We start from the raw sequence: 22,671 nt of genomic DNA, 5'->3' as shown, positions 1-22,671 counted from the left end.
ATAACGAGCGTTCAAATAAAAACGTGGTCAAGTTGGTTCTGAAAATTTGGACGTAGGGCGTAGCGTATAGCAAATGAACTTAAACGTCATCTGTCAAAGCGCTATACCGCCGCTATCAATTTGAATATTTTCGTTTTAAAAAGCGTTTAAAACGAAAATATTCAAATTGATAGCGGCGATATAGCGCTTTGACAGATGACGTTTAAGTTCATTTGCTATACGCTACGCCCTACGTCCAAATTTTCAGAACCAACTTGACCACGTTTTTATTTGAACGCTCGTTATATATTCATTTCAAATAGTTTGGTAGAGGAAATTATAAAACGATTAAATTATACGACACATTCTAGGCGTGGACAATTTGTAAACCAACCAATAACTTCACAGGAGCATCGCCTTTCCATAAATACCAAACACGTATATAAAAAAAAGAAACGACAAACAAAACGATTATGACAGTGGGAAAGTTATTTTGGAAATACAACCAATTAAAATTTGATTTATACCCAGTCATCGTGAATCCCGGCTAATGCCAGATGTTTTGACTTTCGACATGACTATTTAGAATTCTATAATGTAACGCGACTGGGTATTTCCGTGCCACATAAAAACCAAAACAAAACGTTTCGAATGTTTAAAAAGAGCGAGGAGGTGTTGCCACGCTGTCATAAATAAGACCCTAGTGAAAACTTAACGATTTTCCAAATAAATGATCCAGTTAAATTAGACGGGGATAACGAATATTAATACGGACAATATTTGGCTGATGTTACACCGAGAAAAAATTTACGAAAAATATTTTGTATCTTTTCTGCACCCTTATTGTATCGAACTGCCGTAATTATTATACGTACTTCAATTTTGTAAATACATATAAATATTTGAAAATAATAATTCATAATTTACAATGCGATGAAATCCAATATGCTGTAGATTTACATTTAAACAACTAGCTAGTTATTGGTATTTGTTGGAACTACCAACTTAGCAACATAGTAAGACAATACAGAATATACAGTATGGGAACCCGAAAAAATCTCACGAGATATCCATTTTCCGGAAAAAACAAATATAGGGAAAGTTAGGATTTTTCCCTGGCTATTCAATGGTTACCATGCCCCATGACCATTGACCACTGACGCTGTGGTCGTTATGGAGTCTAGAGCGGAAAATTTTACGTTCAGATATGACCTTGATCATTTCAAAAATTTCAAAATGGCGAAACCAAGATGGCGGACGAAATTTTTGAAAGTTAACGGATTGTCTCCAAATTCTGTATACGGAGGTTTTCGAAGTCGCTAATCACGAATCCGGGGATTCGGATTTAAAAAATCAAGATTATTAACATACTGCAGAGTAGACCATTATTATTAAAACGCAAACGTTAGCTTCTTTCAGTGTAGTGAAACTCCTGGCGTCGCTGTCATGTGTTGACACTTGATTTAGCGTCTCCGAGAAGTATCAGGTAACGAGTCGGAGACATCATTTTTAAAGCTGTCGTTGGAGTTGTTTGTGGGCTGCGGTTCTGTCTAATTTGGTCCGGGGAAAGAACTCTGGCTCGGAGTCGCTCTTGCAGCGGAAAACGGGGGGGCAGCGTCTCACGACACGCCTTTTGTCGCCGGAACAGGCCGTGGGCAGGTACGGGGTGGGCCAGACTGTCTTCCTGTTGCTATTTGGCCGTGGTGTTCGGTCACATTACAGTGAAATTTGTGGTGACTTCTCACATCACTTGAAATTCACATATTCATTCTCCTGCGGCAGGTGCCGTTTTTTCAAACTCGTGAGAAATTAACATTTTTGGACTCTTTCAATTCTGTTCCGAATATCCTAAAAATATGATAAAAAATATAAAACTGTTCCTGATACCCTTGACGGTTTGTATTATGCTTATCTTCAGTTAACCAAAAAAAAAAATTATAGCAAATTTCATCAATACGTCCCTTCGTCACTTTTGAAGGAGACAAATCTGAGCGGTAATTATTTTTTAACAGAAAAACAGGTGCGTGATTTGATTAAAAGGAAATTCTAACAAGTCCTCAATCTTTAGTAGTTTTGGTTTCCAAAGTTTCCAAAGCTGATTCAAATCAAATCTAAAAGAATTATCGTAAAATTCTCGTCAGATGACAAATTTGACGCCAACATCTGGTAAGAAGTAACTTCAAATACAAATTAATAATAATGATTTTGTATGCAGTAACTACTCTGCGAACTAAAATCCCATTCAGTAATAAATTTTATCATAATTTTTAGGCTTCATTTGAAATAATATAATACCTTTAGTCCAGTCGATATCTGTTTCGGTATGGATGTTTTATATAATAATGCTAATTTTTGTTCTAGTTTGGGAATAGTTCTAAATATTATGTAAAATGATAAATTCCGCCTGCTGAAAAAGTTGTGCATAATTGTCAGCGCAAGAAAATGTAAAAAAAAATTAAAAAAGGCGCATATTTCTCCCTTCTTTCATGTATAACTTGGAGAATATTGACATTAGAGAAAATAGTCAAAAGAAAAAAGAAGCTTCATTTTGAGATTCTCTTCATAATAAAATTGGTCCGAAATTTTTATGTGCATTATTGTTGGTGCAATAGAGTATAGACCGAAAAAAAAATTGTGAAAAAAGATCCTTTTTTCATTAATTTATTTCGAACCTCGACTTTAGCGCAGCCATATAAAAAGTATGGTTTTGAGTACTTCAATCGATTTTTTCTCAGCTTCTACAATAGATAAATAGATGATTTTTTTTAATCGATAGAGAAAAGCAAGATCTATTTGAATTTTACAATGTCGATTCAAAAAAATCTTCAAAATAAATTTATATGGAAAATAAAGAACATTTTAATTTTGAAATTTTAAAAATACAAAGAAGCTTCTATTTTTCAAAAATTACATAGTTTTCATTGAGATAAATTCTTAAATGCGATTGTTCATTTCAAGATTAGCATTTATTTTGAATATAATATTTCTCGAATACAAAAAAAGTGCACAAATTGGTATTTAAAATANAGTCTACTTTTGTCTGTTATGCATGTCATTTTCTGTAAATATTCAAATTAACACATTTTTCTTTTTTACTCCATTTTAAAGATCGAGTGCTACAAAAAAAATGTAGCCAATTTCGTATTGTCGACATTCATTTTTTTTGCAATGCGAAATCAAATTCTGTGAATTATTCTCGAATTATTTATCGATTTGTTTAAAACTCAAAAATTTGAATATTTAACATAGGTTTTTATAGGAAATACTATGATGCATACCCTTACAATCGAATTAAGGGTGAAAAAATGCAAAAAATGGTAAGACGAAAAAACCTAGACATTTACCTGAAACACTAATTAATAGATGAGAGAAAGAAAAAAGTAGGTTACCGCACATTCCACAGAGAAATAAATGATCAAACATAAAAAGTTCCAACGATAAATTTTTATTCTAATAAAAAAAAGTTTTATTCTAATTTACGTTTCTTGGTCTCGGAAGTTATGTCTGTAGAAATTTCTGTAAAGTTCGGAAGATAATATTAAAAAAAAACAATTTAGTTGATAGGACAAATCATTACATTAGAATTGGACAGGTAAAAATAGAAGTAATAATTCGATTAGTATGAAGTATATAGATTTTCACATTTTTAACATAGGCCTTTTCAAAATTTCACATTTTTGTAAAATTATTCTTTATGTATATTTAAATTTTATAAATATTCAGATATAAATTCCATACATTTAATCAGGAGGACACTTGATCAAGCAATCTTTAAAATGCAGAAACAGATCAGCTCATCTATTGTGGTTCATTACGTGAGTATAACTTTGTCAAAGAGCTGATGTTAGAAACAAAAAACGGAATAATTTATTTAAAGTTTACATTTCTTAAATATGTCTGGAATAGTTAATAATATTTAAATTGGTTATGTTTACTAGATATTGTGGGTGTAATTCAGTGCTGGACGAGGTTTTAGTCCGCAGAGTAGTTGTTTCCTACAATATTAATTGTTAATTAACTATTGGTCGTATCCGATCGGAATTTTAGAGACAATTAAAGAAAGAGTTACTTTCCGAGAGACAGAAGGTTAAAGTTGTGCATTTTTGCAAAAAAATGCTGTTTTCCACGTTTTTTTATGTTTTTTTGCAATAACTTTTAAACAATTTATCCGATTTTAATCTATCTATCATTTTGTAGGTTTTGTTATTGCGCATAATTCGTCTATTGAACACTTTTCTCTAAAATCAGTAGTTTTTCCAATATATTCGAAAATCTGATTTTCGACCCAAATTGTTTAAAAAAACACAATGTTGCTAATGAAAAAAATTGACTCACGAGATGAGACGCCTTTTCTACTGCCTCCCCCTGCGCATTTCAACAATAAAATAGCGGACGTCAATTAATCGATTTTTTTAGTCTATTAGTACTTAAAAATATTTTCAACAAAACGAACCTGAAATAATAGGTACCTACGAGTACATGAACACTGTTGAATGATATGTATTATTTGTGTAAATATTCATTCTACATGTCCTGTAAAATTTATCCAGGAAACCATTTATAATGTATTTCCACGAAATGTTTGTATTAAAAATATCCTCTGCTACGATTTACACGTACAGAAAATTAATTGCTACACGCATTCTACGTTGTAGATAAGATGTTAATCTATTTAAAAACACTGGAGCCAAAAACATGTATTCATTATTCACACAAACAAAAAAATGTGTAAGTGATGAAATGGCGATTTAAATAAAAACTAGGCGCCCGCCCGTATGAAATGTATGTAGTGTTTTATTTTTAAATACACTAGTTTAAATTGTTAGCAAGGGAGATTTTATTTTTAATGAATCACCTTTCAGTGAAGTGTACTGAGACACGTTTCCCTTAAAATAGCGTTTCCTAAAATAGAACGAAATCGGAACCCAATTTTCTTCTCTAATTACTTGCCAACGTATCTAAAATTGTCTTATAGACCAGTCGAATTAGATCATAAACTTTGAAAACTTACAAAAATATATTACTTCTACATTTTATTGTACTTTATGACGTAGATGTAGGTTCTAACTGATCCAAACAACAGAATCGAAAAGGAAAAATTTCAAAAAGTTGAAATTAAATTGCCCTTTACAACTAACAAAGCCTAGGACATGCAAAACAGCTTTACAAATTAATTGTCCCAAGGTCAGGGAAAAGCCGCTCATCAATTCGCTCTTTTTGCATTAAATAGAGGCAATAGAGCTTATACTTTTACGGTAATTTAAAAGAAAAAATAAATTATCTACGCCTCTTTGTCTCCAAGATATAACGTTAATTGCTATTAATTAATTAAATTATTAACTATCTGGCGTATCGCACCGCGAATTTAGGGACGATTAAAGAAAAGATTTTGTAAAAGTTGTAATAAATGCGCTAGCATCAGTAAAAGTTAATTTACGGCCAGCGTGTAAGATTTTTTCTCTAATATTTCATATATTTAACTTCTAAACTATATTTAATGCAAAAAGAGCGAATTCCCGAGCGACTTTTGCCTCAATAACTAATTTTCCGATAGGTCGTCTATATTCTCATGGGCTTATTTGCAATTTGCCAACTTACCGTCACTTATTTCGAGTTAGTTTTTGATATTTTTTTTCTACATACCCTACATACGTAAAGTGCAGTAAAATGTGTACTAATAATTTTTTTATGTTGAAACTCGACTGGACTATTATTTGAAAAAGTACAATGATTCTCGAATCTAATAATACCTTTTTATCGCACTGCACTATTCCTAATTGCTTTGGACATTCGTGACGTCCGTGTCAAATTATCCTTCTTCTCTTTTTTAGGTTTTACTTATTATTATTATAATTGTAAAAACATATGTGAAAATCGTTAGTCGCACAGATCGTACGTCGTGTTTTGTATCCTTTTTACAAACCAGCTGGGGCTCGTGGAGTGTTACAGAGCCAGCTGATTTGCTCTCATCAAGCCTCTATTGTGTCCTGCAACAATGAGGATATTTATCCTCTTTAGAAGACGGTACGGTGCTATTGCTATCTATCTTCCTAGTTATTACGTGATGGAGCAACGTGCTGTTAGCGTGTGCATAATATTACCGGGTAAAATGCAGCATAATTTCGTTGTACTGGCTTTTTGAATATGCAGTATAATGAATTTAAGGCGGGAAAGTAAATTTAATGTCTTTATTTATGCGCGACGCGACGCCAGTAGAGTGTACGAAATAATACATTATTTCTTTAAATAATAATTCATTTCCAATAACCAGTTAAACAAAAAGCTAAACAAATTCTTTCATTTTGTTTCCATCCCGCAACGAATGTTATAGTTGTTACGATGTCAATTGGAGCCTGTAAATCTTAAAGCACAGGACCGTACCCATTTCTCCTGAAATTTGTTCTTATGCTTTGGCCATGGTGTGTCTTGTAATTTATACTCGAATAGCAATTCGGCGAGTCCGGTATTGGTAAAATAGTCCGCCTGATGTAGAATTGACGGCAGTGCGCTGGTCATCAAAGCAAACCTGTATTGGTCTACTAGGTCGTAAATCATTTTTTTGTATGATACACGGGTTCACTTGGCTTTGCCGCTTTAACAGTGCAGTGCAGAGCATTGCTTAGCGGGATATGTTGTTGGTATACTACGTATTATTATTTATTAGTTGATATTATTATTTATTCATATCGTAATCACTAAAGGGTAATAGTTATTAAAGTAAATGTTATATGTAATTATCTAGTAAAAAATTGACGATTTTACCAGATGTAATGCGGCGCACAATTTATAATATGTATAAAGAAAATAAAGTTCCTACTTTAAACATGATTCGAGATAAGTTAAGCGATTATCCTGATTATAATTACAAATCTTTTAGATATTTTACATGTTTTATTACAATGCGATTTTAAACAAAAAACTTGACAATCGTATGGTAATTATATGGTAATATAGCTCGGAAAATAGTATATTGTAACGAATTGGAAATGTACATATAGAAACTCGAATGAAAAATTACCTGATCGAACTTGGGGTCGTATAAAAATTTTAACTATTATTATAGCAACAACAAAATACAATAAAAATTGTTAATATAAATATTCGGAATATAAAACTAGTAATAATTAAGGATATCACATAGTATAAAAATATTTTAATTTTATTCACAAGTACAAAATAAATTTTTCATAAAATGCATGACATCGACACTTGTTAGCACCCAGTACATTGAGAGAACAGAATTTAAACCTAGAGTGACGTATATCAAATTTTAAAAGCTCAATATCTCAATATGAATCTGGTATACATAGCCTGGGAAGACGAGTAAATGCATAGAAGATATCTCAATTCAACTTAAGTCATAGTATGAAATGTTTTATCAATTGTCAAATTAAATAATAATTTTCACAAATGTCAAAACTAAACTTGACTTTACAAGTACCTGGAGATGACTTATAAAAAACATAAAATAAGGAATATTTTAGTAATTAATTATAAAATTGTATGTAAAAATAAAAGGACATTTATAAAAAAATGTATTAGTTATAAGAAGTGTTGTAGAAATGTGTTTTAAAAATGGACATCAAGGACTGAAAATTCTGTGAAGGGACCTTTTAAGCAAAGATAGGAACAGAATAATCCAGAAAGATGAAAAAACAAAAATTTATTATAGAACCAACTTCTGAGATTTCTAATATAAAACAACCATCTAACAACAGCTGGCAAGGAATAAAATAAAGTAAAAAGTGGAATACAAAAAGGTTTGTATTGAACAATCTGCAGTTAGCCAAAATAAAAATACACAAACAAAACAAAACACACAACACAAACAAACACAAACTTTTGGCAAAAATTATATTTTACAACATCTAGACGAGACAGGGCTAAATTTTTCTGGATTTCTATGGATTCCGTAGAATTTATGAGTTAAATGTTTTTGTGCGGTTCCAATTGAAATCGTAACAACTATACAAATTTCTGCATCGTACTGTATAAATAAACGGCCAACTGGATGATCAAGAAAGCCTTAAAACTTTATCGGTGGCAACGGCGTATAATAAAGGCTGCGAAATTCCCACCAGCCGAAAAAAAAATTCGCAGCTGGGAGACATCACGGAGGGCATTACAAAAACAAAACACAATGACAGAAAATATTCCGGGGCATTATTGGAAACTGTTTTTCGCATGGCTTGTCGCGAAAATTGCATACATTTATAGTTTAAAGGGGTGGATTTCAATCTACTTTCGCTCGGGCGATAACATTCGGCATTGTTTCATCGTTTTCTTATCGTGTTCCGACAACATTATGTTCCTCTCTCATACGTATTTGTCCCGGGGGTTAAGGGGAGCGGAAAAAGTGTCGCTCCGCAGACGTACCCGATGATCCCGTCGCGCGAGGAGATGTCGATGGAATAGAACGGGATGTCGTCGATCGGGCTATTTGTCTTCGCGTGCATGTGGTGCAGGGACTGCATCAGGCTATGCGAGAATCGAGATCGTGACAGAAATATCTGAAGGTTCACGTATTCTATGTAAGGGGGTATTCCCGTCGTTGTCAGACAAAAGATGTGGCGGTATCTAGCGGAGAAAATGTAAATTGCAAATATATTCAAAATTAATGTGAAGTAAATAACAAATGGCCGAAATGGGACGAAGTCGTCAGCCTGTTAACTGATAGCGGGAGGCCACCAAGGTGCCTTTTCGAAGAGTTTCTACTACACTGAAAAAAAATATATATTTGGATCAAATGAGCAGATAGTTTTAAATGGAATTATTTGCCGTAAATGTTATTTTATTCTATTTAAATGATATTTTCGTCAAACTATGTGAAATATTTGCTGTAATCTATAATTTTTCTTAGAATTTATATTATTTGTACATATAATTTAATTCAAATCTTTTATAGTTTTGAAATTTGTTATCTCGAACTTTAGCTACAATATTTCTTACAGTTCATCATAAACTGCAAATAAATTTGTTTAAAAAAAAACAATTCCATAAAATACATATATATTTAAAATTTCGCATTAATGTAGGAATTATTCAAGACAAATGTAGCATATTAAAATCAAACTTATATTTTCTTGAAAGAAAATTGTAGGTCACAGAATGGCGTGGGTTGGAAGTAGCACGATAGATAACGACATTAAAGCAGCTGGATCGTTCTAACGACATAATGATGAGGACCATCAATAAGTCCCAAACCGACCTATGTCTGGCTGGTTAAGCTTACGAACAATCCTAGCTGTTGTATACTAGGTGTTGTGACTTGCGAGTTTGAAACAAAATATTTTTTATTACTGAGGAATATTTTTATCCAAATATATACAATCATTTGACCAAAACTATTCAATTTTGTATTAAACAAACGATAGATTAACATACAATAAAAAACATGTTTCTATAAAATCTATGCAGAATGCAGATCATAAAATTAAGAATAGAATTCGTTTAACCGTAAGTATCAAATATTTATTTTAAGTGCTGCCTATTTTTAAAGTATGAAATTATATTTCTGGGTAGAAATTTAAGGTATTTAAATAAATTTTCTTGAAAGAAGAAAATATTTTCTTGCGTATATATAAACGCGCTATACCTTAAAATCAAATGTTGTGCGATTTTAATAGGTGTCCTTAATATGAAATATTTTATCTAAGTCCCTTGGAGGAGTTACGATCCATTAAAGGAGGTAATAAATTTAAAGCTTCATTTAGCTCCTTCAAGACGGTTTGAAATAACAAGTGAAATTTTCCAAAATATTTAGGCTGATAAAACTTCTAGGCGAATATTTTTTATTTGTGTCCTATAATTAGTCAACCAAATTAGAAAAAAAAGGAGGTTGAAAAAGGGTGAAGAATGGTATTATTGCGATTTTCGGCGAAAATTGGCGTGAAAAAAAGTATCCAATACAAAAGTTATAGATAATGCAAAAATCTACAACTTTTGTAGAGGTCACTTTTTTACATAACCTCAAAAATTTGCGAGAAAACTGCAAAAAAAATTTTTTTTGTCTTTTCGTGTTTATATTTCATTTCCGCAAAAATAATTTAGTTTTGACGAAACTTGGTGAAAGTATAGGTACCTTTCTGTCTCTTAAATAACCATAAATTTTTTTCAGATAAAAAAATCGAAAAGTTTTAGATATTCATTTTTTCCGGCCTGAAACTTTTTTTCAAAAAAAAATCTACTTGGAAAAATCATCGTACAGGATTCTGCCTGTGCTCATTTTTTTAGTTTTAACATATACCTTTTAATAAAATAAAAAAATGTAACCACAATTCAGAAATATGCTCAAAAAAATTACTTGCAACAGTGAATTTTTCAGTAATTATTGTTGATAAATTTGTTTAAATTAAAAAAAAAATTGAAAAACAAATTACACTATTCAATTGTACGGAAAAAGATACAAAAAGATTGTGTTTAATTGTTTGACCCTAAATTTTATTTTTGTACAGTATTGCTATCTATAAACATCTAAGTCGAATAATTTTGTGTAGCGAGCAGGATCACCCATACTGATAATCTGTAACAGAATCAAATAAAGAAGTTAGTTAAAGAGAAAAACCTAAAAAGAAACTTCTTTTGTTTTTTTAGAAAAAAATGCAGAATATTTCGAAAATCATAAAAGTTATTTAAAAATAACAAAGGAAGTTTTTTATTATTGATTTATTTCCAGGAGCAAGATAAGACTTCCGTCCAAATTTCATGTCAAAACATTAATTTTTGCCAAAGTTACGGTATTTCAAAGAATTAATCAGCTGATCCATAACTGAGAAAAATAATAATATTTTTACGTGAAATTTGGACTGAAGTCTTATCATGCTTCTATAAATGAATCAATAATAAAAGAATTTCCTTTTTTATTTATTTTTTTAACAACTTTTATGATTTTCGAAATTTTTTCCTTTTTTTCTAATAAAAAAATTTCTGAATGGTTTTTTACTTTAGCTATTTTACTTCATTGTATTACAAATTAGCAGTATGGGTGATTCTGCACAGTACCCACACAAAATGATTCGACTCGGCAATACTGCACAAAAATAAAGTTTCGAGTCGAACAATGAAACACAGTTTCATTTGTATTTTTTTCCGTACAATTGAATGGTGCAATCAGTTTTTCCATTTTTTTTAAACTGTAAACAAATTATCAACAATTACTTGAAAATTCATTGTTGAAAGGTCATTTTTTGTTTTGCATTTTTGAGTATGTTTTTGAACGATGCATACAGTTTTTCGATTTTTTTAAATTTTAACAAGTTATCAACAATTACTGAAATTTTCGTTGTTGAAAGGTCATTTTTTGTTTTCGTTTTGCATTTTTGAGTATGTTTTTGAATGGTGCAGTCAGTTTTTCGATTTTTTTTTTAAATTTTAACAAATTATCAACAATTACTGAAAAATTCATTGTTGAAAGATTATTTTTTGTTTTTGTTTTGCATGTGTTTTTCAGTATGTTTTTGAATTGTACATTTTTATTATACCAAAAAGTATATCTATGTCATAACGAAAAAAATGAGCACCGGCAGAACTCTACACGATGATTGTTCTAAGTAGAATTTTTGTTTGAAGAAAAAGTGTTTTGAACCGGAAAAAATTAATATCTCGGAAAGTTCTTGATTTTTTTATCTGAAAAAATTGTGGATATTTAAGACACAGAAAGGTTTATTTTCACTAAGTTTTGTCGAAATTAAATTATTTTGTTTCTGTCTGCTTCCATAAAACATTATCCAGGAAAAAGGAGCGGTTCCCCGTTTCCCCACGCGTGTTTTCGAGTGTAACTGCGTGCCACTCGAGCAATTTCATCCTGCAAATATTGCAGTGTGCGGAACATAAAGCAGATGTACGCGGGACTCCCGTCCGCCTCAAAATAACCGCCCTGCGTTTGATGTGGGTTTCGGCGATATAGTGTCTTGATTAGAGAAATAAAGCCCCCATTCATACGCTTTTTTGCGCTTTTTGTACAGAGGAAGCAAAGCACTAATTTCGTTTCTTCCCGCAGCACGGATACCTTTATGAAATTATGCCGTCACACAGGCGTTATTTTGTTTCTTTTTTTTTAGGTAATATCCGCTCACGCTTTCTTTCTTTTGCAGGTAAGCCACCGTGATTTTTCAAATGGAATTTGCATTCAGTGCCGTGTAAGTAATTTTTTTTTATTAACGCTGTCGCATATTAACTTATGGGTGCGGGTGTTTCATTTTTACTTCGATTACTTTGTCAAAAATTGGCGTCTGCACAAAAGTACTAGCTACGAACTATTTTAACGAGCGTTCAAATAAAAACGTGGTCAAGTTGTGGTTCAATTTAAACGTCATCTGTCAAAGCGCTATATCGCCGCTATCAATTTGAATATTTTCGTTTTAAAAAGCGTTTAAAATGGTGTTTTCTCAAGAACAAAAAGTGTTTATCATAGAGTCCTACTTTAGAAATGGACGCAAGATTGATGGAATATGGAAGTATTCTATTGAGGAATGTTTCATAGAATTTCAAAATCAATTTCCCGGCGTTGTTGAGTACAAAATTTTTCAAAGTGCAGTTCAGCGTTGTGTTAATGTTTTTCGTGAAACGGGCAGTGTAACAAGAAAAGAAGGAAGCGGCCGACCTAAAAAGCGGACTGAAGAATTAAAAGAAAATGTCCAACAAATAATGGAAAATGCGCCAAGAACTTCTGTACGTGTTTTATCACAAATGGTGGGAGTATCAGTCGGTACCTGCCACACAGTGTTAAAAAAAGATTTGCGTTTGTTCTCCTATCGTTTAACTTGTCAGCAAGAACTTCATGAAGTTGATTTTCCGCGACGGGCTGTATTTTGTGAATGGTTTTTAAACAACTACGGTGAACTTCATAATATCACCTTTTTTTCTGATGAAGCCTGGTTTCATTTAAGTGGTTACGTAAACTCACAGAATATGAGAATGTGGTCTTCTGAAAAACCAGATAACTTTTTTGTCGAGGGCCCTCTACACGCTCAAAAAATTGGAGTTTGGTGTGCTCTCAATCGAAGGAGGATTTATGGACCTATTTTTTTTAATGGTACTCTTACTGCGCAAAGGTATAGAGAAGAAATTATCGCTCCTTTTGTTAACCAGCTGGAAGAAAACGAAATTACAAACTTTTACTTTCAACAAGATGGCGCAAGGGCACATACGGCAGGCGAGACGATGAATATGTTGAGGGAAGTTTTCCAAAATCGACTAATAAGTCTCAATGCTGAACATGAATTTCCACCGAGGTCATGTGATATTACGCCGTGTGATTTCTTTTTGTGGCCTTACCTTAAAAACACTATTTTTGAACTGCCTATTCCTGATTTAAACCATCTGCAGGCTCGACTTATAGACAAGATTCGTGAAATTAACAATACCCCGAGCATCTTAGAAAATGTCTTTAATTCTTTGAGGAACAGGTGTGAAAAGTGCTTGGAACAAGGAGGGGGACACTTTCAGCAGCTGCTTTAATTTATTGTTATAACAAGGAGGGGGACACTTTCCGCAGCTCCTTTAATTGTTTGTTATTGTTATCACGATTATTCTTTAAAATAAAGTTATATAGTCATTAACGTTATTGAAACTGACAGCTGCTATACAGCTCGTTGAGAAATGAGGTTAAGTTGGTCGCTATAAGCTACTCCCTACGTCCAATGTGTCAGAGACAACTTCGACCACGTTTTTATTTCAACGTTCGTTATTTCATTTAAATCGGTCATAGTGATTTAGGAAAAACTAAAGCAGCTAAACTGCAGTGCTGGACACAATTATAAGTTCACTCCAAATGTCAATGAAGTTTTTAACATAACTTTTTTTTCATAATCTTTTTCCGAAAAGCTGTTCCGTTTCCATATTTGTTCAGGCGTTTTCTTTACCTAAAATTCCAGCTCAATTGCATTCTACAGGGTGATTCACAGATTGTGACCAAAAATTAAACCTCGTATTCTTTGGTGAATTTTAAGAGGAATATTTCCTATAAAGTTTTTATCTAGGACGCTTTTTAATATTTTTAAATAATTTAAAAACTAGTAAGTGAAATAATTTGAAATTGGGCACATGTGTTTATGTAAACATTGTTCAAAATCTGACGGCTTTTCCTAAAATTTACATGCTCCAATGGCGGAGATACAGGGTATCGGTGGCATATTTTTCTAAATAAAATAGTACGCCACATGACAAGCACTAATCATTAGGTTATTTATTCGAATAAAGAAATTAATAATTTTAGTCGACATTTTAACGATTTTATTTGAGTAAATGTTTACTCCTCCATTTCCACGAACACAGGCCCGACATCTTTTTAGTAACAAAAATATAATTTGTTCTAAATCTTCTTCTTTGTTCTAACTGCTCCGAATGTCAAAATTGCTATCGCAGAACACTATGTAATTTTAAAAAGAATTATGTTCCAATGTAAATGTGTTTTCAGTTCGTTTATTAATTTTTACTCGAAAATTAGACTTTTTTGAAAAACATAAGAGAGTAGTAATTTATAGAAAATTGAAAAGACGAATCCGAAATTTTGAAAAATATGTCACCGATACCTTCTACCTCCGCCACTGGAGCCTGTAAATTTTAGGAAAAATCCTCACATTTCGAACAATGCTTACATAAATACATGTGCCCAATTCCAAATTATTTCACTTACTAGTTTTGAAATTATTTAAAAAAAAATAAAAATATTGTTTGAAGTTTAACACCCTGTACCTTTTTAACGAAGCGTCCTAGATAAAAACTTTATATTAAAGACTCCCCTTAAAATTCACCAAAAAATACGAGGTTTCATTTTTGATTACCATTTGTGAGTTACCCTGTATATCAAAAAATTACAACTCAAAAAAAATTGTGCATTTTTTTGGACAAAATTATAAATTCATTCATTTAAAATAGCAATTTAATGATTAAACCACAACAAAAACGAAAAAGGAACATTAATAATGCATATCACCACGCACCATGCCAATTTACAACTTGAAAAATACGGGTATTCATGCTTTGAACGAGATTTTCCAACTGATCTTCGACTATTGCTTCACCTGCTCGCAAAAGTACTCTTTTAAGCTGGGCGATTTTGTCGTTCTTTGCCTTTCCTTCGTAAATTTTTCGCACGAGCCTGACCCAAACGTTTTCCATCGGGTTCATGTCCGGCGAGCTCGCTGGCAAATTCAGGCTCTCAATTTGAAACGCGTTCAACCATTGTCGGGTAATGTTGCTGAAAGACGAATGATTCGTTACCTTGCTCTTCATAAAATGGGTTCACAAACAGCGTCCAGCATATCCTGATACTCTTCACTGTCCATCCTACTGGAAACAAACGCCAAACGCAGCTGATTTCAGTCCAGTCCGTACGATATTTGTTGAGATAGAATTCCAAGAAGACCCCTGCGTTCCTTTCTTGGAATTAACCGCATTCGACCCCCGAGCTAGATAGACACTGGCGGAAAATTTTAAGGCACGCCTCTGCCGCTGTAAATTGTTACAGTAGTAATAAATAATTCTACAGCTCGACTTGAATTTTTTTTTGACTCGCCGTAAATTAGCAACATATCAAGTTTTTCTGAATGAGAAAACATTTTGTAAGCACAAAAGTTATACGTTTGACGTCCGTATTGAGTAATGACAAGTATTTTGTGACATTTATGCACTTTCAACAACGAACTTTCAATTATTTTCCAACGACTACTTGATCCTTTCACCGCTAATGTGATTTTTGGGCGGTATTTCTTTACAACTTTTAAACGGCAAGTAATACAGAAAAATTTCTGTAATAAAAGTTTATTAGAAAAAAGAGAGGTTTTTAACAGGAAAAAAATTTGGGTATGTCTCTGGATTAAATACAATTGATGACGTCATTAGTCGTTTCTGTCAAATCCCAAAGATAATACTTTCCATTGAAAATGGAGCTTACCTCATCCCATTTAACATCACGTGACTCAAACTTTATTTAAATTTTGTGTGTCTTTACAGTAGGCCCATACTATCGAGTTTGAGATACCCTGTACTCACATACTGTTGATTTATTATTTTTTCAACCTTGACAGATTACATTTTAATAGTTTCCCTTTCTACGAAGAACAAAGTAATACAATTCTGCATATTTTTTAAGGTCCTACTGAGGAATCATATAGTACTTTTTTAAATAAGTAGCGCGCGGTATAAATCTGATGAAATCCAGTAACCCCGTCCACTTCAATTAGACCTTGATTTCCAACGGCCGCATTAATCCGAGCGGACATTTTTGTCGCGAAATGTAACGTGTTAAGCAGTCGAGGGGGCAATAAAAAGCGAAAAGAAACCCCTTCTGGCGTAGCGGAGAGCTCCATATCCTTTTGTATGTAAATTTGTAGTCTCGTTCCGCAAACAGCGGGGTATTTAAAATTCAGCCGCAATGGTGGTAACTTGTAAACGTAACACCCTTAATTTCGTCTTATCTGCCTCCATAATTCAATCAAGGAGGTTTTATCTCGATTTGCATAAAATAATTAACAATACTGCACAAATACGTTTATGCTAACCCGTTTGCCGGTCGGTTAAGGCGAGAAGTGTCGGCCGGTCTCATTTTAATATCCACACCCTGGCGGCGGCGATCTACTTCGTCTGCTTTTATTGCTGATAACGGGGTGCGAACCGCTTTTTTGCGCATAAACAAAGTGGAAGGTTTTTATTTTCTCCAGTCAACGTAAACAAATTTATCGTGCATCAGGGAAGGCTGTAATGCTCGCAATTTGCATTCGCACTTAAGAGATATGTCGTTCCTTGGTGTATGGTTTGATTTACATGATCTGTAATTTACCCCACAGAGTTCTACTCGCAAAAAAGTTAAAAAGTTTCTGTAAATACATATATATACGATACGACGCCAGGAATTATTGTAAAGGCGAGTTAATATATACAGGGTGTCTCACTAAGGTCGGCGAGGTACGATATTATAGAAAGTGCAGTCCTTAGAGCTTCAGGAAAGAAATTTTGATTAATACATCGACCAAGAGAAATCGCTGGAAATAGTTTAGGTTGTTTCACGTTTTCTTAAAAAAGTGAAATAGCAGCATAAAACTTTTTATAGGTTAGTTTGAAAAGCTACATTTTGGCGCCAGAAAGGCTTCGATATCTTTTATAGGTTCTTTTATAAACGCATTTTATTTTGGTAATTAGATAAATGTCTAAAAACAACACTTTCGATAGAGATTTCAAACTTATACTATATTCACCAATTTTTTGTGCTGAATTCATTTGTGTAACGAAACTTATAGCATTGCATTTAAAATTTTTGAGAAAAATCTACAAAACGGCATTCTTTTGAAATAGCGCCATCTATAGGTTTCCATGTTGAGGTAAATGACATTTCTCATTCACCCCGAGATAAAGCATGAAAAGACCTTTCCAACGAGGTATAACACTATGGGCTTTTGATGAGCCAATCCTTAAAAAAATCCATTTTTCTGATCAGACGTTAGGGGCTTCCCCCAAGCTTTCTGTCGAGAGACAGAACTAAATGTCAATAACAAAAGTTATGCGCAATGAGTCCGGCTTTGGGTAGCCCAAAAAAATCGATTATTTTTTGGTCGTGTCTTGTGAAAATATGTTAGTTTATCATGTTTTAAGAGCCCCTTCTAAAAATCAGCTCGAAAAATTTTTTTTAGAGGTCGCTCAAGATTTTTAAAAATTTCCAAAATCATCAAAAATTAAATTTTTTTTTGTTTAATTTTTTTCTCGTTATTTTATCATTTGCTAGGTTGAAAAGAATCTCGATTCTGAAAATTTCTAATCGATATTTTAATTTCTAAAGGTCACTCATAATTATTTTAACTTTCAAAGTAGTGTACCTAAAATGTTTTCGAGCGACCTCTAAAAATAAATATCAACGAACTAATAATTTTTTTTTTTGAATTTGATGAACAAAAGAATAGAAATAAATCACGAGACACTTAAAAAATTTCTCGAGGCAAAATTTACTACCGCACTGTGAGTATCAAATATTTATAATTTTTTAATTTTTTAAAATTTAAGTGTCTCGTGATTTATTTCTATTCTTTTGTTCATCAAATTCAATAAAAAAAATTATTAGTTCGTTGATATTTATTTTTAGAGGTCGCTCGAAAACATTTTAGGTACACTACTTTTAAAGTTAAAATAATTATGAGTGACCTTTAGAAATTAAAATATCGATTTGAAATTTTCAGAATCGAGATTTTTTTCAACCTAGAAAATGATAAAATAACGAGAAAAAAATTAAAAAAATAAAATTCAATTTTTGACAATTTTGTAAATTTTAAAAAATTTAGAGCGACCTCTAAAAATTTTTTTTGAGCTGATTTTTTGAGGGGGCTCTTAAAACATGATAAACTAACATATTTTCACAAGAGACACGAAAAAAAAAATTCGTTTTTTTTTGGGCCACCCTAATCCGGCTATATACTATATACCTGAATAGGAAACATTTATGACAAAAATACAACTGTATCTATGTTTTGGTATGTATATTGCGCCCCCTAGCAGCCAAGCTACGAACTTTAAAACTATTTCCAGCGATTTCTCTTGGATGATTTATTGATCAAAATTTTTTTCCCGTTCTATGGCCTATACTTTCCCTAATATCATACCTCGTCGACCTTAGTGGGACGCTCTGTATAAAGCTATGGGCCTGCTTACACCCTCTGTTCATCCTCAAGTTTTGACCTAATGTTTGATAGGCCCATTTATTAAGATGGTCCTCCATATGAGACTTACCGATGTTGATGTATATCATGAAATACCTTGATAATTCCATTTGTTACTTTAGTTTAACTCCAAAATCAACGAATACACAGAGATACACACATATTGAGGTCATAAATGTAAAACTGGCAAATTTCTAAAGAATATTGATGATTTAAACAATTATTATCATGCAAAAACCGAATTTATTGCTGAAGCCTTGGTTACAGGAAATCAAGACGATGTTGTATATATTAATTTTTCTAAAGCATTCTGTCGGTTTGATCATAATCTATTAACAATGTAATGGAATCGTATGGGATCTGCTCCGCTCTATTTTCTCTGTTTAAGTCTTATCAGTCAGTAAGAGATGCTCGTTTCTAAAGTGTCGTTCCAATAAGATACATTTCATCAGTCTTCAGGAGTTCCCCAAGGGTCAATTCCGAAGCCCCTGTTTATTTTTTGTTATAATTGAATATCAATTACTTATCTATTCGGATGGTCTTAAATTAAATCTTCTTTCCACTGCAGTGGATGACAAGATCTAACTGTAAATTATGTTCTACCAGTCAACACAAAACTACCGTAGATTCATAACTTTTTAAATAAGATTAATTATGACTGACTAATAAACTACCAAAGATAAAGTTAGACTTCTTGATCTGAACATAAAGATAAAGGAAGAATTTTCTAAGAGCCTCTTTGTCATTATTTTATCTTTTACCAATATTGGCTAAATCTTCCAAATATTAGGCCTAAATTCAATTAGCCAATATTGGGACCATACCTTGTGCTACTGGGGAAATTGTTCTGGTAACGCCACTTATTTCTGCTACAAGTCTTTATTTCAGCAATATTTCATCAAAATGATACATCCTTAATGTATTATTACCGTTTCGTGAAATGTATTTATCCGGATAAGTGATTCCTTCTTAACGAATGATGTTTTTTAGACATGAACACCTACATAATAGTACATTATTAACCATCTAGTAGGCCTCGGCTCATCCAGCGGAGCAGAACGTTCTAAAATAAGCAATTCCTAATTTTCTATTTGCGTGTTCGTAACTCCAGCAGTTAATTTCATATAACTTGATGGTATAGCATTCCTTTCTCTACATCAATGAGCAGACCACAGGTAGTTTATTAAAAGGTAAAATAGCTTTCCCGGCCGAGCATTGTTTTATTCTAATTAAATTACAAAGTGCCCCGCTCCGCTGGAGGTGTTTTCCATTGTGTATCATTTTATAAAACGTATTTCATACCTTTTCGTCGAAAATAATCCGCATGAAGTTTGTTCCGCGTTAGTTTCGTCCGTTCTGCGTTGTGCTTTGTACAATTTAATAAATTGGTGTTGGAAGTGTGGCGGTTGTGTAGGTTGGGAGCTGGAGGGTACCCTCTGAAATTAAGAGTAGCGACACGACTGCGAAGGCTAATTCAAGATCATCACAGAAATATCAAAATATTAACACTACAAATGTTTAATAAATGTTTTATGTGATATAAGTTAATTTAATATAAAAAAAAATCATTTTCATTTCAAATTTTGAGTTTGAAATTTTGAAATACATTTTGAAAATAAAACACGAATAATATACGAGAATTAAGGCAAATTTTGTGGACCGAAACTACTATGCATACAACTCAGGACAGATTCAGGGATACTAGGCTTGGGATATTACGTTCATCTTTTTTCCAAGGTACACCGATATATTTCGGAGAAATATAATTTTAGATGTGTGATCGCATCACACTTTAGAAATGTGATGTGTGATATGATGTGTGATGTGGAAATGGAATTTTGATGTGTGATTTTGATGTAATATGATTTCTGATTTAAATGGATTATTAGTAGGTTTGGCGTGATGAAATTAGGTTAGGTTTAACAATGTAATGGTATCTCCTCCGTTCTGTTTTTTCTGTTTAAGTCTTGTTTCAGTAACAGATATCAGTTTCTAAAATGTTATTCCAATAAGATACATTTCGTCAGCCTTCAGGAGTTTCCCAAGGGTCAATTCTGAGGCCCCTGTTGTTTATTTTTATTTACATTCTAATTGAATATCAATTACTTTCTCTATTCGGATGGCCTTAAGTTGTTTTTTGGAAGTTAAATCTTCTTTTCACTGCAGTAGATGACAAGATCTAACTTTAAAATTATGCACTACTACGCATACAACACAGGACAGATTCAGGGATACTGGACTTGAGATATTACGTTCATCCTTTCTGCAGTCGATATATTACGGAGAAATATAATTTTGGAAGCGTGATCTCATTACACTTTAGAAATGTGATGTGTGATGTGTGATGTGAAAATGGAATTATGGTGTGTGATTTTGATGTGATATTATTTGTGATTGAAATAGATTATTAGTAGGTTTGGTTTGGTAATATTATGTTAGTTTAGGTTATAGTGTGCCCTATATTGGTGATGTATATTGGAAATTCGACTATACTATAAGAAAAAAAATGAATAAATGAAAAAGTTTATTTCATATATTTTTTTAACGAATTCAGTGTATTCTACTCAACATTTCTTTTGAACACAAGTTTTCGAAATAAATTACTAATATAACGTAGTTTTTTACTTATATTAAATAAGTCACTTTAGGTCATTTATTTCAAATTTTTCAGGAAGTTTGAGTCCATCTAGCGGTCAACCGAATCGATTTCCGATATAAATGAATTAGCCTAAATCGTCCTATTCTGAGCCCAGGAATATATGATCTTTCGTTGTACATATACGTATACCTTGCACAGCATACTGTATTTTAGTTAGTAATTTGCAATAATTTTGCAATATTTCAACATTAACGCTAAGTACCTAACAAGAACAGTCATTCAAGTAAATTGATACTCTCAGTTTTACAGTAAATTAGGCACTTGTATATAAAATATATAGTTTACGAAGTCAGGTTTAAAAGAATGCTCCGCAGCATTGGAATATAATTAAAATTTTCCTTAGACCGGCTAATATGATAGGTCGTAAATGCCAACAGCGAAATGCAATTACCTTTTATCATGGCTGATAGTATTGCCGACCTTCGCTGCTATTATAAGTAATCTTCAAACGGTTCAATTAATTATTTAATGCATGTTCGAGACGGCAACCATATTAACTTACCAAGGTCGGCTAATTTTGTCTTCTTTGATTTTATTATAAGTCACGATTGGCCTGTCTAAATATTAATTTCTGTTCACTTATGATGATAGTTTTAATTTCTTCAAGTAGTATGTTTTGATAAAAGTTATTCGAATGGCTTTGAAACCAACTGATTTTTAATTTATTACTTGGCCTCATTTTTTTCAGTCTGTACTATTTTAGAAAAACCTATTTTACAAAGAAAATCTCAAATTTATTTGATGTTACAAATTATAATCGTTTGACCTTTATTTTCTAAATATTGCATAAGTAGACCTCAAAAATTCAGAGGCGTATTCTGTTGCCAAAAATAAGAGTTTTTTGTTATATAATTGTGGGGTCTTACGACAGCCATTATCCAGCTACAGCGTGTCAAAAATTAAAAATAAAATCAATTTTTAGTTTTTAGTTTCTATACCGCTTGACATAATTTAACCAAATTCGGTATGCATATTTAGTATGACAGTAGGTATAAAACAAAAAATTACCAGCTTTAGAAAATTACCAGCGGCGGAAGTGTAGGTTCCATCGATCACTATTTACCAAAAAAATATATCGCCCTGTATAATATTGCAAATAAAATAGATCATATGCGCCATTGTATTATCTTCACTTTTTGTTTCTTCACACTTTTTTATATTCTAAACCGATTAACAATAAAATTTATGTATTTTTTGGCAAATAATGATCTAAAGCTGGTAATTTTGTTTCATACCTACTGTCATACTAAATATACACACCGGATTTGGTTAAATTATCTCAAGCGGTTTAGAAATTAAAAATTAAAAACTAAATTTTTTGTTATTTTTTGACACGCTGTAGCTGGACAATTGCTGTCCTAAGACTTCACATTTATATAACAAAAAACC

This window comes from Anoplophora glabripennis, unplaced genomic scaffold (assembly GCF_000390285.2).
Source record: "Anoplophora glabripennis isolate ALB-LARVAE unplaced genomic scaffold, Agla_2.0 scaffold13, whole genome shotgun sequence".
NCBI classification, from domain to species: domain Eukaryota; kingdom Metazoa; phylum Arthropoda; class Insecta; order Coleoptera; family Cerambycidae; genus Anoplophora; species Anoplophora glabripennis.
This window is presented reverse-complemented; position numbering follows the sequence as displayed.